Here is an 18,075-nt window from a genome sequence, read left to right on the forward strand (position 1 = left end):
TAACGGTCTTCTAGCTAGTTTACCCTTAAGAAAAAGAGGTAGAACAGCCTTGGATAGTGTGGTTTATCTAAGGATAAGGATCAAGGAAAGATAATCTTAAGCTACTATTCATTTAGTTTAGGCACCGGTCTGACCCTTGTGGCGAGCAGACACGGTTGTCACCACCTGTCGCCTTCCCCTCGATACCATGGGGCTCGCAGCAAACAACGGTAATCTAGGGCCTACACACCACATTTATGCCGTCGACTACTACTCTAGCATTGATCGGGGTTATCCCATCTTTATCAGGGGGGCTCTACTAGAGTATCCGCTACAAGAATGGACAATGAACCTGCAAACGAATAATAACATAAGGATAACTTTACCAAGAACTCACCAATAGACGAACTCGGATACTTACGCAAATGGATTGTATCCATCAAGGTACAAGGTCGGAGAGAGCCCGACAAGTCCGGCTCTCCTCCACACTTCCTCCTCACACACTCCCTATCCTAATGATACAAGTCGGTGGAGTCCCTCTACTTCTTCTTCTCCAAATGTGTTGTGTTCGAAGAGGGGGGTGGAGGCCTCATTTTATTGCCTCCAAGGGCGGTTCCTGCCATCTCCTTGTATGAAAACCTTAGCCACGGCCTTGAGGAAGAGTAGGGGGTACTCCTCATCCAAATGCATCTAGACGGGAGGCCATCTAGGTTCAGCCGAACCTGGGGTTCAGCCGATCCCAGGTGGCGCCTCCCCTGCGCCACCTTCCTCTGGCTGGCTGTCATGTGGGCCAAGGTGGTGATCCTTGGTGATTTGTGCCTTGACGCGCTCGTTTGCTCTGCCAGATGTGCCCTTGAATCCATGTTCCAGCCTCTAGTTGGTCGGAGATGTGTTTCTTGGGCTCTTGGGCTGATTTGTTGTGGGCCCTTCTTGTAAGTGTAATGCAGAATGTGATCTTTTGTGCATTCTGCTACATTTTGTGTACACTTCCTCTCTCTTTCCGCTTACGGGTTCCTAAAACTTGTGGAACCAATTAGAATTAAACCCTTTAGCTATGTTTGGTGATTATGTGATATGGAAAGATGCAAAAATTGATGGTTGAATTTGTGACTTAAGGACTATCAACAGGGCGTCCCGACGAGGTTTCCCCTTGGCCCATGCAATGCGGCAGAGGACGCGCATCATCTCGCCACGGTGACCGTTGGTTTGTCCCCCACGGATGGCGAGTTCGTAGGGATGATGGACTACGTCTCAAAATCCTACCATGATCTCCTCGCGGGGGAATCGGAGGTGATGTCCGACTCTGCTTCCAGCAGAGGAAGCCACCACCCCTCTCGGGAGTGTTTCAAGGCGGGTGTCCCCGAAGGGCATGTCGAAGATGCCCACAGCAGGGAAACTCCTTCGAACGGCCCTAAAGATAAGGCCAGGAAGAGGTACCAAGCCCCACCGCCTGCGTGGCTCGAGCAGCTGTGGGATCGGCACAAGGAGCTCAAGGAGGCACTTCTCCAAATAGAGCAGGAGTGCGCCAAACTCGAGCGAGAGATTGGATGCTGCGGGGATGTAGTGCGCGCGGGCCGCCGCCCGAGTCGTAAACCGGAGGATCCTCAAAGACGACGAGGGTCCCCCGCGTTTTGCCCGGGCAAGCTAGAGCATCGCCACCACCACAGCTTTGCTGGAAAGGCTCCTAGAGCAAGTGCTGCTCGAGGGCTGCTGCGCTCACCAAAAGTTGCGCACGCTCAACGAGCACGTGGCACAACAAGAGGCCGAGAGCTTGAAGTCTCGGTGACACGGGCAAAATACGAGCCACCACCCCTGTGCGGGGCAGGGTATCAAGGACATGTCCGTCCACTAAGCCTCATGCGAGGGAGAAGGTCTCGCGAACGCCTCCGTTCGGGGACGCCTCGGCGTCGATCGCGACACACGCCACACCATCAACACCCAGAGGCGTGGGCACGCGGACAAGAAAGCGGTGGCAAGCCGAGGATAACACCCTCACCATGGTCGACACCGTGACAGCAGCGAGGACAGAAGCCCGAGCCCTGACCCACCGGGTCCAAGGATTTTCCGCGTGCACATCTGCAGCACGCCATTCCCGCCACGGTAGCACTCCCTGGCAAACATCACGAGGTACGCCGGGGAGATGAACTCCACCTTGTGGCAAGAGGACTACCGGCTTGCTTGCCGGGGAGGAGGAGCGGTTGATGATGACTTCATCATCTGCAACTTGCCCTTGTCCCTAGCTATTATTGGAGTACGACGCAGGGCCGAACGGGCAAGAGACCAAGCGGATAGCATTAAAGGAATCCACCTGCCCCGGTTCTCGTCAGTGACTACGGACCCGATGGGATAGCACAAGATGAGATGGGGTAGGTGGATGTAGGCCATGACAGGAGCAAGCTACAGGCGTTGCATGAGCCCCAAGGCGAGCGAGGACGAACGTAGCAGAAGAGCGCACGCCATGCGGCTCGGTGATCACCAAAGCTGCCACCAGCCATAGTATGCGGGTGTTAGAGACAAGACCCGATGAGAGGGCGCGTGAACCAAGGTGTCATCATGGGGCACCTCCTGGATACACTAGCAGACCCTCCGCACGGATCTCCAATTCCCCTAGAGGCTCGGGGTCTACACCCGCTGTGCACTCGCACGCACCCATGTGAGACGGGAGGGGGGAGAAGCTTTCAGCGGTCACATTAACCAGGACATGAAGATGAGCACACCAATAGAACCCTTTGTGTGAATCTCTGATTCACCCAGAGGCTCGGGGACTACACCCAGTGGGTGTGCTCGTGCGCACCCACATGAGCCTGACAAAGACAAGTCGCCTCGGAGTCACATCAACCTAGACGCCAGGCCCGGAACAGGTTCGGACCAGCATGGGACTTGCTGCTCGGGTGAAGCGAAACTCAAACACAGCTCTCCAAGCCGTGTAGGGGCTGGGGGCCTAGTGTCGGGGGCAAATATCATGGATCCCCCAAAGAATGTTCCTTAGGAAGCTGATCATGGATTAGCTCCCTCGAAGTACGGGGCTTGGGCCTGCTGGTCCGTCAAATGGCCGCAAGCAGCCAACCATGGGAAGGGGCACCGACAGCTCAACATGAGGCACTGGTGAAGGACACGGCTGCCTCGCCCGATCCCAAGGGTAAAGGATCGGGAGCGTCCACCACGCCCGACCCCAACGGTGCAGGGTTGGGAGTGTCCGCCTCGCTCGATCCCAAGGGTGAGGTGTCGGTGTCACACCCTAAAATATTTAATTTTAGGATGTGAATATATCTTAGAATGTGTTCATCTATCAATAGGATTTTTCAAGAATTTTCCAAATTTTCTAGCGATTATTCTCTTTTTCCATAGAGATAAATCCATTTATTGGAAAGTTCTAAAAATCTATCTCTCGAATTCCAAATATTTTATTTGGATTCCTCGTGTCCCAAATTACCTCCCGAGTTTTTCTCGGAATTTTTCAGATTCTACCGGATATATTTTTCGTGGGTTAACATATTTGTCTCGACTTTTCTAGATTTATTTTAATCTTAAAAATATGTTCTGAAAAATATTTCTATTTTGATTCTCATCATAGTTGGACCGAGCCTTATCTTTGTTGTACATCATTTTAACCTTATCCTCTCCCGCGCGCCTCTGTGCCGTGTGTCGGCCTTGCCGATAATCTTTATAGTCTTTTAATTCTCTTTTCATGATACCGTTGCTGATTATTAACTGATGAAGTCACTATATGTATGGAACTTGATGCTGGCATACATATAGTTATGCATTCGGTTTTGTCCTTAAAACCGGGTGTGACAGAGTTGGTATCAGAGTTGTGTCGACCGTAGGACGCCAGCCTAGATAGCAATGGTAGTTTTCGAAGATCTATTTTGACATAAAAGTCATATTTTACCATATCATTGACCCTCTTGTTGTTTATTCCTCATCCTTCCTCATTTATCTCATCCTTGATGCTGCTTTTATCTAACTCTATATCCTTTTTCTTTTATCCCCTCCTTTCCATTGCTTTTGCCCCTCATAATTTCCTTGACCACTTGTACCCTTATTGGCATTGGTTACCCTGTATCCATTTGTTCCAATTTATCTCTTTGATTTCAAGTTTGGCCACTTCGGAAATCTCCTTGTCTTCTACTCCAAATGGATTTATTTAGCTTCTCTCCTCTGGTTACAAACATTACATGTCTACATTAAGAATGCTAAAGCTTTAGGATACGACCCATACATAAGAGGTTTCCATTTTCAGTTGTAAAACGCTAGTTTCGGTTGTTTGATAGTTTGTTTTGTTGTGCTTGTAATGCTTGTTGTTTTGCTCTTGACTACTTAGACTCTTTGTCTTTGCTTGTTGATGTGTTGTGGGACTTGTGCCTACAATGACATCAATTATCCCTTAGTTTTCTCAACCACGATATCCTCACATTCCAGAGCATAAGCCAGCAGAAAAGACCCAAACCCAAATTCCATCTTTTTGTCTCGATACCCCTCTTGTCATATCGCCTTACTCCTTATCAAAAAAAACTCTATGTTCTATCTTCCCTTCCAATCACCAACCTTTGCGAACTTTTCATCAACGCATTCTGCTCAATCCAACTGAAAGCAAGTGAAGATCCCAATCTAAATTCTATCATTTTCTCGATACCCATCTTATTATCTTGTCGCCTCCTTGATGAAATCTTTTTGCCCTAACTCTCGTCTTTGTCAACAGCCCTTCCGAATCTCGGGACGAGATTCTGTTTAAGTGGGGTAGTTCTGTAACACCCTAAAATATTTAATTTTAGGATGTGAATATCTCTTAGAATGTGTTCATCTATCAATAGGATATTTCAAAATTTTCCAAATTTTCTGGCGATTATTCTATTTTTCTGTAGAGCTAAATCCATTTATTGGAAAGTTCTAAAAATCTATCGCTCGAATTCCAAATATTTTATTTGGATTCCTCGTGTCCCAAATTACCTCCCGAGTTTTTCTCGAAATTTTTGGAATTCTTCTAGATATATTTTTCATGGGTTAAAATATTTATCTGGACTTTTTAAATTTATTTTAAGCTTAAAATATGTTCTAGAAAATATTTCTATTTTGATTCTCATCATTGTCGGACTGAGCCATATCTTTGTTGTACATCCTTTTAACCTTGCCCTCTCCCGCGCACCTCTGTGCCGTGCGTTGGCCTTGCCCAGCACCGTCCCCTCCCTCTCCCGCGCGCCTCTATCCCGTGCGTTAGCCTTGCCCAGCGCCGCCTTTCCCCCTGTGCGCCCACGGCCAGGCGCCAGAGCCTCTGCTGCCCTGCGCGCCACCAGAACAGCACCAGAACGCTGTCGATTTCCTCTGGCCCGTGCGCGCCCTGGCCCCTGCGTGCCGTAGCCCTGCACTTCGCCCCTGTTGCCGCGCCGCCCTGCCCTGCAACACAGCCGCCGCCTAGGAAGATGACGGGCAGAGCCGCCACCGCCGGGTACCACCTGCAGCGCCGCTGCTCCTCCCTGACCCGTGCACGCCTCGCCCTTCCCTGTGAGCTGCGCTCGCCCCTGTGCCACCCCTGCCCAGCGCCGTTGCCTAGAACAGAGACCAGAGCTGCCGCCCAAGAACCGCCGTCGAACAACCGCCGCAGGAGCACCGCAGTGGGGTAAGGGCACCCGCACGCTGCCTCTCTCCCTCTCCCTTGCTTCCTCGCAGCCGCACGACCACGCCGCCGATCCCGAGCCACCGCTCGCCGCCATGCCGCCGCTCTGATCGATTACACCGCTCCCAAAGACCCTAGATGAGTTACTCGTTGAGCCCGCTATCTCCCAGTGCTAGCCGTGCTCGAAACCGAGGTCGGAAGCGCGTTTACGCGCTTCCCTGGTGATGCTCCGCCACTCACCGCCGCACCCCACCGCACGGACCCGCCGCCGGCGCCTCGCATCGCCGCCCCCACGCTGCCCCGCGTCCCTGGTCGTTAGATCTAGATCCAACGGTTTGAATCTAATCTAACCCGAGCCAATAGGGTCTAATACCGGTCAACCCGTGGTCTTTTTGCGCTTAAGCCCTCAGTTTTGTAGGAATCAACCCGTAGTCCATGGTAGTTCAAAAGTATTCATGAATAGATCCTTTTTCTTCTGTTTAGACCCCTGACTTATTCAAATATAGAACCAGCAGTCCTAGATCTTTCTATTTTACAATTTAACCCCTAGGTCTAAGGTTTAATTATGATCTAGCCCTCGGTTCCTTCGGTCAGAGCCCTTTTAGTTTCAAATCTCCTACAAATAAGCCCCTAGAATCATGTTTTAGCCCTAATTTCTCCGTTTTACCTCCATTTCATGTGATCCTTACGACATATGCAGTAGCTTTATTACATTAGTTTGCTCTGTTTATATTGATTGGTGTACTGTTTCTTATTTATTGAATTTGTTTGCTGTATGTATTTGTGTGCTACGATAGACGATATGTAGTTCGAGGGTCCGCAAGAGCCGAGCTTCGATGACGTTCCCAAGCAGCAGCAGTTCGTTAACAAAGGCAAGTGGTCCTTGATCATACTCCAGTCCCAATAACATTACACATACACATATTTACTTTATATGCATGCATGTGTCTATAATATAATGGATCCCAGATTAAGGATGTTCCTAGTTTCTATTGAAATTTCTTGATTAAACCTAGGTTATTACATTTATGTTGTAGCTACGCTAGTTGCTTTTACTGACATTTTGGTTGGATAACCTGGAAATCATGTTACACTAGGTTACACATGTTATGGAATACTTTATTGATAATGATTAAGATCATTGTATTAATTGGAACATGGAGAACCACCTAGGAAAATAATGCAACCACAATACTATATGGCTCTGGTCTTGGCTAATTAGTTAGAAACCTTAGCTTATGATAATCTTACCGAAAGGGCAAGAGGGGTTGCATCGTCGGGGTATAGCTCGTTCCTCTTGAGGCATATTGATATATGTGGGCCTTGGCTAAGGCATTTACTCATTAGGGAGGGTTATAACCGCTTTGGCTTGAAACCTTAGCGGATTGTTATAAGTTAGGGAATCTTTGTAAAGGCCTCATAGTGAATCCCTGCCACTTACCTTGGAAGTGTTCAAGGGCCTTGCAAACACGGGCATCAAGGGAAACACGAATTGTGGGTAAAGTGTACAACCTCTGCAGAGTGAAAACTGATATATCAGCCGTGCTCACGGTTACGAGCGGCTTGGACTCTCACATGATAAATAAACTTAAAGACGATCTAAATCATTGTTCTTTATTTATTTATGTCGATGCTTATCTATTACTGATATTTGTTTAAGTGATTGGTATATACTTACACTTAGTTAAGCTTGCTTAATAAAATATGACCAATTAAAATTGCTTATCGCAGTGAGCCAGTCAGCGTTTGCTTGATTTTGGCCTTGATGTCATATAATTCCCAATACTTGCTGAGTACCAACCATAAGTGTACTCATGCTTGTTATAATTGCTGCTCAGAGAAGAAAGTGATGTGAAGTCTTTTGAAGATGATGCTGAGTTCTAGGCCTGCGCAACCCCCCGTCGATTGCCTGTGAAGTTTGGAGTCTTCGTTTTCAGGATAAGCTGTATAACTCCGATAATCTTTATAGTCTTTTAATTCTCTTTTCGTGATACTGTTGCTGATTGTTCACTGATGAAGTCACTATATGTATAGAACTTGATCCTGGCATACATATAGTTATGCATTCGGTTTTGTCCTTAAAAACCGGGTGTGATAGGTCGGGCACGTCCATCCTAGAGGCGTGGGGACCCTAGGGACCTCACAAAGTGACAGGCCACGTCAGGGGATGAACCTTTGGCGTAAAGATAGGTAAGGATGTGCAACGACATGACCTCCAGAAAAGATAGGCAACTGCGGCAAGCCCGGATCATCCTCCATGGCGGGGGTGGACCCATAAAACACGGCGGGGGCTCACGTCGCCCGTCTTGGCAGGGCGCACGTCACCCATCGTGCGGCCTGGCAGACCCGCACCGCTCGTTCCACTGGGATGCTTGCCGCACGTCGCACCAGGGCATGGCATGGGAGCACCTTCGTCATCATTTATAGGGCCAGTGAGGCCCATGCGAAGGGGAGGAGAGGTGGCATGATCCCGAGGATCTCTCTCTCTCTCCCTGTCTATATCCACTCCCTTCCCTTTGACTTATAAAAGGGGAAGGGAGACCCCCTGTTGATGGGATGAAAGGTTCAGACTCACATTCATATACGCAAACTCCACAAGAGACTTGGGAGCCGTCTCCCTCTCTCGTCCATTTGTAACTTCTACTGCAAACTTAGTGCAAGAGCACAAGCGGCTCGAACTGAACGTAGGGACATTCTGCCTGAACTAGTATAAACCCTCGTGTCTTTCTTGCACACCATCCGGGCTAGACGTGCAATCATGAAATTCACGAGTCGGCGGTTTCAGACACCGACAACACAAGAAACACTTCGGTGGAAGTTGTTTCTTTTCTCCCTTGATGAGAGAGAGAAGCAATGGTACACCCATAACGTAGGCAAGGTAAATGGAGAATTGGATGAACTAAGAGATAGGTTCTATCTTGCGTTTTTCCCTATTTCTCGCATTGCTTCCCTACAAAAAGAGATCCTCGACTTTCATCAGGATGAGAAGGAACCTCAGGTGCAGCCTGGGCTAGGTTTTCATAGTTAACCCATGCTGGCCCATACTTGTCTATACCCGACCATGTGTTGCTTCAACACTTTTGTTTAGGGCTTAGCAAGGAGTCTGCCCTACAGCTTGACATCACTGCTAGGGGATCATTCACACACAAAACAATGGCCGAAGGAGAAGCTCTTTTAGAGCCGTCAAGCCATGAGGAAGTCCCGTTAGTTGAGTCTACAGCTTTGTTGCTAACTTACCCAGACCCATCTTTCGAGCTTTCCCCCGAACTAGAAATCATGGAGGAAGAAGAAATTCAACCTCCAGATTTCCCCTTTGAATTCGAGGAAGATTTGTTCGAAAACTTTGGGAACACCTCGAATTATCCACATGAGAAGAGACCTCCAGTTTCGTTGAACCCGATTGACCCTCTCGATAAAGCTTCCCTTAAAGATGTTATCAGAGGGTTAACCTCTGTCTTAAGCAGCAAATGGGGACAAGAAGGGGAACACTCATCCGAGGCGATTCAGGTCCAAACTCCCTCTTTAACCATTCCATGCTTTATCCAAGGAACCGCAGTATCAACTCTCTACAACCCTGTGGTTGGAGTGAACATCATTTCCTCATCCTTTGCACTTAGCCACCTAAGCGAGAACCCCGTGCTTCCAACCACAAGAACCCTCAGGACTAGACCACGTTCCATCATAGAAGGGACCAAGGTCATGCATGACATGCCAGTTTGGCACGAAAAAGCTGAGATCGCCCTAGATTTTGACGTCTTCGAAGTCCATGATTTCGACATCTTGATAGGGCATCTCATCGAGAAACTGTTCCTAGATGTTTCCGCTCTAGGGACCCTTGACATAACCCTTGCGGGTAGGAGTTACACTTTACCGATCACCCAGTCAAAGAATTCTTTGGCTTAGCCCATCCCCCAAGAAGAGCCAGTTGAGGAAGTGTTAGCCATCTTTCCCGTTAAAAGTCCTGAGACGTCCCTAGAAAACAATGCTAAACTCTTCATCCATGAGGAAGATGATCTAGGAGAAACTCTTGAGCTACCTACACATGAATGGCAAACACTTCCACCAATCGAGCTAAAACCCCTTCCTTCTGGCCTTTACTATGCTTTCTTGAACGGCGACACATAAACTCCCATCATCATTAGTGACAAACTTTCTGACGAGGAGACAGCCAAGCTGATAGCCATTCTAGAAAAGCATAGGCCCATCTTCGAGTACTCACTTCAGGACCTCAAGGGAATCAGTCCTACCCTTTGCACCCATTACATCTCGATAGACCTAGCTAGCACACCTTCCAGGGAGCCTCAGCGTAGGCTTAATAATGCGATGAGGGAAGTCGTTAAGGCACAGGTCCTTAAACTTTTGCACACTGGGATAATCTATCCTGTACCTCATAGTGAGTGGGTAAGCCCCATCCAGGTTGTGCCAAAGAAAGGAGGAATGATGGTCGTTGAATACAATAAAATGAGCATATCCCACAACGAACTGTCACAGGATGGTGAATGTGCATTGATTACCAAAAACTTAACTCGGCAACGAAGAAAGATCACTTCCCACTGCCCTTCATTGATGAAATGTTAGAGCAGTTGGTAGAGCACTCTTTCTTTTGTTTCCTTGATGGGTATTCGGGTTACCATCAAATTCCCATCCACCCCGATGATCAGAGCAAGACTACGTTCACATGCCCATACGGAACCTATGCTTATCGTAGAATGTCTTTTGGGCTGTGTAACGCTCCCGCATATTTTCAACGGCGCATGATGTCTATCTTTTTTGTCATGATCGAGGAAATCATGGAAATTTTCATGGATGACTTTTCCGTCTATGGGAAAACCTTTGATCATTGTCTTGAGAATTTAGACAAGGTCTTGCACACGTGCCAAGACAAGGACCTGGTATTAAACTTGGAAAAGTGTCACTTCACGGTCCGTGAAGGCATCATTCTCGGGCACCTTGTGTCCGAGACAAGGATTGAGGTGGACAAGGCCAAGATCAAGGTCATAGAATAGGTCCCACCTCCAGGGAACATTAAGGGCATCCATAGCTTTCTAGGTTATGCAGGGTTCTATCACCATTTCATTAAGGACTTCTCGCAGATCGCTAGACCCCTCACGACCCTCTTAGCTAAAGACGTGCCTTTTGAATTTACTAATAAGTGTTTAAAAGCTTTTCATATCTTGAAACAAGTGCTCATTTCAGCTCCAATCATTCAACCCCCTGAGTGGAGTCTGCCTTTTGAATTAATGTGTGATGCTAGTGATTATGCTGTTGGGGCGGTCCTTGGCCAAACCAAAGATATGAAGCATCATGCAATTGCTTATGCTAGCAAAACTTTGACAGGAGCTCAATTAAATTATGCAACCACTGAAAAAGAGCTCCTAGCCGTCTTTTTTCTATTGACAAGTTTAGATTCTTACTTGGTTGGAGCAAAAGTTATTATTTATAATGACCATGCAGCTCTAAAATACTTGCTCACCAAGAAAGATGCTAAACCTCGTCTAATATGATGGATTCTATTACTCCAAGAATTTGATCTTGAAATAAAAGATAGGAAAGGAGTAGAGAATACTGCCGCCGATCATTTATCACGTATGCAAATCACAAACATGCAAGAACCTCCGATAAATGATTTCCTACGCAACGACATGCTACTATAGGTGACGGACTCCAACCCATGGTACGCAAACATTGTGAATTTCATGGTTTCAGGATACGTACCACCGGGGGGAAACAAGAAGAAGCTCGTTTTCGAGAGTAGAAATCACCTTTGGGATGACCCACACCTGTATAGGAGATGTGTACCAGCAGCAGAAGGGATACAAATCATAGAGAAATGCCACACCGCAACAAACGGAGGCCACTTTGGAGCATTCCAGACTCAAGCAAAGATCTGGCAAAGTGGTTTCTTCTAGCCAACAATGTATGAAGACACCAGAGAATTTATCTAAAGGTGACAAAGGTGCCAGTTGCAAGGAGGCATCACCGCTCGCAATGCAATGCCACTCACATACAACCTTCAGGTTGAACTGTTCGACGTATGGGGTATTGACTTCATGGGGCCATTCCAAAAGCCCCATGATTGCGAGTACATCCTCGTCGCTGTGGATTACATCTCCAAGTGGGTGGAGGCAGATCCTTGCCGAGTCGCCGACACCAAGCACGCCCGCAAGATGTTCCACGAGATCATATTCCCTCGTTTTGGAAGACCAAGGATGGTTATAAGCGACAGAGGGTCTCATTTCATTGATAAGACCTTTTAAAGCTTTCTCAGGGATATCAAAACCGAACACAACATTGCCATACCATACCACCCGCAAACCAGTGGTCAAGTAGAAACTTCAAACAAGCAAATCAAAAGCATTCTGCAAAATACATTCAATGAGATGGGAAAAGGATGGAAAAATAAGCTACCTGATGCACTATGGGCATACGGAATGGCTTATAAGCCTCCCATCGGCATGTCACCCTATCAGCTTGTCTACGGAAATACATGTCATCTACGGGTTGAGCTTGAGCATAGAGCCCACTAGGCCATCTAGCAATGGAACATGGATCTCAAGCTGGCTGGAAGAAACAGAAAAATCCAACTTGCAGAGTTGGAGGAATGGAGGGAAAAGGCCTACCATAGTTCTAAGATCTGCAAAGATAGAACCAAAAGATGGCATGATAAAAGTATCAAGCCCAAAGAATTCAAGGTAGGAGATAAGGTACTAATGTTTAATTCTAGGGTAAAGCTCTTCAGCGAAGGAAAATTCCGTAGCAAGTGGAAAGGACCGTACACTACCATCAACACGTCTTCACATGGAGCAATCACATTCCAAGACAACGACGGTAAGATCTTCAAGGTAAACTGTCAACACTTAAAGGTCTTCCATGAACCATTAAATTCAAATGAAGAGGTAGATGTTATAAACATAATAGATTTCAATGCTTTCCATCGTATCCACGGGAAAAAGAGCTCAAGCCCACATCCATCATTTAGCCCTAAGCCGTTCTAGCCCACAAGATAAAGAGGAGGCCTAGAAGGGCCCAGCAGGGTTCGGCCGACCCCTAGGGTTTGGCCGACCCCACCTAGGAGCCGTTGACCCCCAACTTTTGAATTTAAACATTTTCAATGGCCATCTATTCTTCCCTTACATGCTTCTATGATTCTTGGAAGGTTTGGGTATGAAATTTGGGCCTTTTTCTCTATAAAATGCACCCTTCACCCTATCTTCCTCCTCACCTCAACACTTTGATTCTACATCTCTTCTCCTCCTCGAATCCATTGAAACCACCGATGGCTGGCAACGCACTCATCCCTAGAGGGGGAGCCTTTGCCTGCAAACTAGCTTGCTCTCACTGCACACGTGGAGGAAGAATCCGAGCACATCGCCACCACACCCCTAGCTATCCTACCTGTGCCAGGGCTGAAGGAAGTGCCAAAGGAGACTAATGTGGGGTTGGCCGACCCCCTGGTTCGGCCGAACCAGGGGAGTGGCCCCTCAGCCCCCCATTCTGCACCACGCTCCAACAAGTCATCCACATCCAGGAGAGGAAGGGGTGGTTGCGCCGGCACTGCACAGAGGCCTACCACGTGCGAGCTGAGGGCCTAGGGCGTCACTGTTCATCTCTTCGCCAATCCTCTACCGCTGATGCCCTTGGAGGAGGGACAGTGCTACACACATTCTGTAAAAACTAAGAGTGGTGACGTTGTAGTAGGAATTCGTACTCCGGGAGGCGGGTATGGGAAGGGCCTGATGCCGGGGCTGCCTCCTAAGGATAAGGGGCAGGCTGAGTCGGTTGACTCCTCGCCTAGGGCTAGCAAGCAGGTGAAGAGGCAGCTCACTCCTCCTTGTATCACGTGTCCTAGTAGGCAATATGCCAATGAGAATGAAAAGGTCCTCAAAGGACCTAAGGTCATTCAGCTTATGTGCACCATCGTTGAAATGCGCAAGGAACATAAGAAGCCGAGCGACTAGGTGGCAGAACTCAGCTTAGAGCTTAACTCCCTAAGGGACGACTATGACATGCTCCGCCGTGGTCTTTGCTCCAAGATGAACAACTTGGCAAAGACCATAGGGAAGGATGGCGCCTAAGGTATATCCTTTGCCTTCCCATCTTATCATCTAGGGCACATTAGTTCATTTCCCTTTCAAATTTTGTTTTTCCAATTTCCCTGTCAATGTAGTGTGCCCCCATTTGAATTCAACAAAATTTGAACTCCCTAGGATTCAAACCGGCAGAGTTCCTTTTGTTTCCATATGTCTTTATTAAAGATCACAGGTACGGAAACAAGTATGAGGGAGAACACCCCCCCCCCAAAGCGCAACACAGACCCGAGACACGCTGCACGACAAAGGGCGAGACTAGAAGACCCACAACAGGGTCAGCTGAACCCCTGGTTCGGTCGTACCCTAAAGTGGCCCACCTAGCCTCTACCTTCTCCTGCTGGCTGGTTTGCGTTTCATTCCTGCGCACTTCCCTGCTTTCAATAAAAAATCAACTCTGAAATTTCTAAAACAAAAATAAAAAGGGTTTTTCACTCCATGCGCTTCCATGAATAAAGTTGCATACCTTTTATTCCTTGCATTGTCTCTAGATCTTGTGAACAAATATTTTCATAGGGAACGCATGCTTACTAAGTAATTGATTAATGTGACATGATCAAGATGAATAGAACCATGCTCTTCGTTGCAAAGCACTTGGGATTTCTTTTTACAAAATTAAAAATACAAAGGCTTGCCTCCTCAAATTAAACTTCGTACCAAAGCCAAGGTTTGATCTTCATAAAAAGACTTTTTTATTGAAGCTTGTCCTAGCTATGAGCTTTGTCAAATTCTTTGACCCGTGTTAGAAACTTGTCATACTCTCATGATCGAAAATACGTACACTCCACATATACATGCCAACTTCCACACTGAAGGTTGCGCAAAAACATGCCATCCATTCACCCACCATTTGAAATTACTCTCTCCAATTACCTCAGCAAAAAGATGTGGGCTATAAAAAAGAAAAAAAGAGAGAGAAAAGAAAGAAGAATGCTCAAAAGCATGAGTTGGACATCTGCAAGTCCAAGAAAAAAATAAGAGAAAGATAGCCCACATCCCAAATTTCACAAGGGAGAGAGTCATTCAAAAAGGACTTCATACACAAAGACCACACACATGCACATTTTGATCAGACTGTATGACTTGTTTCTTCTTGGATCTCGTGTTTAACTTAGCAACATGAGCAAATCAAGCATACCTCTAGCTCCACATAAAGCCTGAATAGATGCTACGATAAAAGAAGGAAACAACTTTGCTTTGGAGAGGACCAAAAATAAAAAGAGTGCTTTGAGAGAATAATTTGACGAGCAAGGCTATTCTTTTTTTTTAAAATTCTGAGCAGGAAGAGCTAGGAACCTTAAGTCTGCATTATTCCATTTGTCAATTACCCAAGAAAGCATAGTAGCCACTTAGAAGATTCACAAGGATTGGAGGAAGCTTGGAATAACTTGTATGGAGGTTTCATCAAGGAGTTGCAGCTGCCCGAGTCCTCAAAACTTTACTCGAGGAAGAGCAAAGGGCTAAGTGTGAGGGTGTTGTTGACGGTGCTTAAGTCACAAAATCAACAGTCAACTTCTGCATCATTTAATATAAAATTAATCACCAAAGGGCTTTATTCTAACCAACTCCACAAGTTTTGGTGAATTATGATGCGCAGGTACACATGAGTGGAAATCAAGGAAAAACATACATCATACACACAAGAAACACACAGAAGATCGCATCCTGCGTCACTCTTACAAGAAGGGCCCACCTAGCAGACCAAACGGGCGCGCCAAGGCACAAATCACCAAGGATCATCACCAGAGCCCACATGTCAGCTAGGCAGAAGAAGGTAGAGCCGGGGGGCTACACCTGGGGTGGGCCAAGCCCCTGGTTGGCCGAGCCCAGATGGACTCCCGTCCAGGTGCTTTTTGACGTGGAGTACCCCTACGCTTCCTCAAGGCCATGGCTAAGGTTTCTATACATAAAGATGGCCGGAACCACCCTTGGAGGCTATAAAAGGATGCTCTCCTCCCCCTCATCAAAAAACAACATATTTTGGAGAAGAAGAGGTAGAGGGACTCCACCACCTTTGTAAAATTAGGATAGGGAGTGTGTGAGGAGGAAGTGTGGAGGAGAGCCGGACTTGTCAGCCTCTCCCCGACCTTGTACCTCGAACGGATATGATCCATTTGAGTAAGTATTTGGGTTCGTCTCTTGGTAAGCTCTTGGTAAAGTTATCCTTACGATGTTATTCATTTATGGGTTCATCATCCGTTATTGTAGTGGATATTCTAGTAGAGTGCCCCTAATAGAGACGAGATAAACCTACGCAATGCTAGAATAGTAGTTGGTGGCATAAACATGGTGTTTAGACCTTAGATTACCTTTGTTTGCTGCGAGCCCCACGGTGTTGAGGGGTAGACGGCAGGTGGTGACGGTCCTGTCCATCCGCTACAAAGCTGCTTCGTGGTTAGGGAATTCCCCCACGTTCGGGTTTGGAGTAGAGCTAATAGCCAGAGGTCCTTGGTAGACCACAGTCAGACCGGTGCCTGAAGTAAACAAAATAGCAGCCTAAGTTTATCGCTTCTTGAACCTTTCCCTTAGATCAATCACGCTATCTAGGCCATTCTATCTCCTTTTCTCCAAGGTCAACTAGCTAGAAGACCGTTACACCTCCGGTCCCTGAGAAAATACAATACCCTGAATACTCTCCGGGTGAAGTGCTACAACGGTATATTCGTGCGCTTGCGGATTCATTCGTAATCGTTAAGAAATGCCAACAGGAGCCCCGGAAGGTAACATGTATCCTTGCATTTGCATCTTCGCATTTTCTCTCTTGCATTATTTGTTGCATATTTCTATCTTTGCAAATAAAAAACTGAATATAATAAAAATGACAAAAAGATTTGTTTTGATTTTCCTTGTTTCCATGTGCGATAAGAATGTTTTAGGTCTTCCAGTTGAGATTATTAATAGTTTCTCTATTTTATCTTTTCCTTGTGCCTAATTCACAGCTTAGTATTCTCCAAGTTTTGAGTTTGTTGGCTTTTAAAGTTTATCATGAATCTGAAATTTTGTTGATTGCAAATGCATGATCTAAGTCTAAGCTTTTAGGAGATAAGATGTGATGATACAAACTTTTTCTAAGCTAAACTTTGCGTTTGAAATTTCCATCTTTCAAAATGATAGAACAAAAGGTTCCTCAATGATGATAAAATCCTACCAAAGCCACATGCATGCATCAACATCGCAAGATCCTATACACATGCTGCTTGTTGTCATTTTGAGCGTTGTCGAATTTTGTGACCTTTGTGAGTTCCTTCTCATGCTTTCTTGATCGAGGTCACGCACACACCAAATCCACAGGCTAAATTTCAGCATCAAGAATTAGCAAAACACACCACCCATCCATTTATCAAAACAAAAACTCCATGAAAATTTGTGACACCCCTCTCCAATATTTTCTAGCAAGAAAAGGCATGGGCTATGCGAAAAAATATGGACACATGAAGGTCCAAGTATTGAAAAAAAAGGTTTATGGATTCATGAGAGTCCAATTAGAAGAAAAAAAGAAAGAAAGGAAAAAATGCCATGCCCAAAATAAAAAAAAGAGGAGGGGGAGTATATAAAAATGAGTTTCCACTTCCCATTCCACATACCATCCATTTATCACACACATGCACCTCTTGATCAAGGTTGTATGAATTGCTCACTCCTTTGGGTCCTATATTTGACTTTGAAAAATATTTGACGTGAGTATGCCTTTTCAATTTTCTCCCTACCATGAACTCCAAATACACCTTTTTAGAGGTAGGAGGAAAAGAGGCATCAATTGCCTTGGTGAGGAATCATACACATTGAGATATTCGAGAGTATCATTTGAGAACCTTGGTTTTCTTTGCAAAAACTTTTGAAAACTTCCAGATACGAAGTTGAGCAAGGAATGGGTAAGTGGTGCTCTATGAATCATTCTATTTCTCAACAGCCCAAGACAAAGAGAATGTCGAATGCCCCATGGAGATTAAGGTAAAATGGGTGAGCAGACTGTTGCCAACTTATTCAATTCAAGGTAGAATATTTTGTTATAAGTTTGGCATAAGGAAGAAATGAGACATTGCAGCAACTCCTGATCAACAACTTAAGTCATAATTGGGATGAGCAAAGGGCAGCTTGGGGGATCTTGTTGACTCTTGTTAACTGCTAAAATTAAGCATCAACTTGGTCACGAATAAGGAAAGATTTGCATTTCTTATACACATATCAATAATAAAACCCCTATATTCCACACACCACTGGAGAAATCTTTGCATGCAGGAATTGGGCTGAAAATGAAGGAGAAACACACCCTTTAATCCAAGTGAAAATACGCCAACCAATCACATGCCACCACGCAAGCATCACATAGATTGAAGGGCTCACAACCGAGGCAAACCACCCCAACATCAGTGGAGTCATCAACAATTGGCACAA

The sequence above is a fragment of the Panicum hallii genome, chromosome 9 (genome assembly GCF_002211085.1).
Source record: "Panicum hallii strain FIL2 chromosome 9, PHallii_v3.1, whole genome shotgun sequence".
Taxonomy (NCBI): domain Eukaryota; kingdom Viridiplantae; phylum Streptophyta; class Magnoliopsida; order Poales; family Poaceae; genus Panicum; species Panicum hallii.